The sequence below is a fragment of the Phlebotomus papatasi genome, chromosome 1, assembly GCF_024763615.1.
Source record: "Phlebotomus papatasi isolate M1 chromosome 1, Ppap_2.1, whole genome shotgun sequence".
In the NCBI taxonomy this organism is placed as follows: domain Eukaryota; kingdom Metazoa; phylum Arthropoda; class Insecta; order Diptera; family Psychodidae; genus Phlebotomus; species Phlebotomus papatasi.
In genome coordinates, this window is record NC_077222.1 from 50,802,832 (window position 1) to 50,804,305 (window position 1,474).

The 1,474-nt window shown below is 28.8% G+C and overlaps 1 non-coding gene across 1 annotated transcript; it reads right to left on the reverse strand.

The window, feature by feature from the left end:
• Positions 1-528: 528 nt before the first annotated feature.
• Positions 529-635, reverse strand: LOC129800125 (U6 spliceosomal RNA). The gene has a single exon (XR_008751599.1). It is a non-coding gene; the product is annotated as a U6 spliceosomal RNA (small nuclear RNA).
• Positions 636-1,474: the final 839 nt, after the last annotated feature.

Genomic DNA, 1,474 nt, shown 5'->3' on the forward strand with positions numbered 1-1,474 from the left:
TATGACTCTGTCATATCATTACAGCAATTAAATGGTAAGTAAAAATGAAAAATGATAAGTAGAAATACAAATTGGTGCTATATTATTGAAGTAGTAAAATATTCTAAGCATACACAGAAAAAAACTATTTCGTAAAATTGTTTGTAAATATTTGTAAATTCCTACTGGGGATTCACAAAATGTTCGTAAATCATATAACACACTAAAATGTTTGTAAATGTTTGTAAATGTTTGTAGACTTTCACAAAAACTTGTTCGTAACACAAGCAAGTAACGAGCATTTTTTGTTCTTTTATAAACAACTGTTCGTAAATGAACAAAAAACAAAAAAAATGTTTCGTAAAATTTTGTTGTTTGTAAAGTTTTGTCAGATAATCAAAAATATACGAATAAATGTTTGAAAAGGAAAAAAATGTTCGTTGCGGGCTTATGTTACGAACATATTTTTGTGAAAAAGTACAAAGTTTTACGAATTTTTTAATGGGTTATACTATGTACAAGCATGTCGTAAGTTCGCAGAAGAAATTCATAAACATTTACGCACAATTTAACAAAAAATTTTTTCTTGCACAGGGGCCATGCTAATCTTCTCTGTATCGTTCCAATTTTAGTATATGTTCTGCCGAAGCAAGAACAAAATATTTTTTCTGTTTAAAGAAAATTAAGACGTTATGAACCATTTTCTTTTTTTATTTATCAAAATGGATAATTTTTACTTATAGCAAAATTGATTTTTTACTAATTTACTTAAAATACTGTGAAAGTAGACAGGTAGGGGAGACTGGGGTAGAATCAGCCACCAAATGAAATTTTTCATTGCGTATAATTTGTACAAAAAATGTTCGTATGAGGCTGGTAAATATTTCAATTAATAGTACGGAAAGTATATATTTAAAATAAATAGTGGTTTTCTCAATATTCCTTCACAGGCAAACGATAAGATACCACTATCTAATACTATACATGGCTAATTTTGCCCCGGTCTCCGCTACTGATATAACGGCTCGATCACATCTCTTAAAGTAAGATCTGCCGCAACTGTAATGAAATTTTTTGCATTATACTTGATATTCTCAAAATGGTACACTATATTAATCCATATGGCCTCTACATAATAGAAGAAATTTTTGTCAATATTTGAAATATTAAAGAAATTTCCTATGCTAGACAAAGCTGTCTAAATTTCTTTAATAATGCCAAACTACATGCTATCATGCCGTATTTTTTTCTCAATTTTTTCTGAATTTTTTTTATGCTAATTTCTCTGCAGTCTTATGCTCTTTCAAACGAACTTCATAATCAAAATACATTTAAAATATTCATTCATATGTGAATTCCGTTTCACCACGTATAAAAGATGCTACAGAAATACATTTGTAATCCACATATAGAAAATATTTGCAAAAGTTTCCATCCAGTGAACCTCTTCAAAGGACAAATGTGCAAGGAAAAAAAAGAGGACTCACGTACGGTT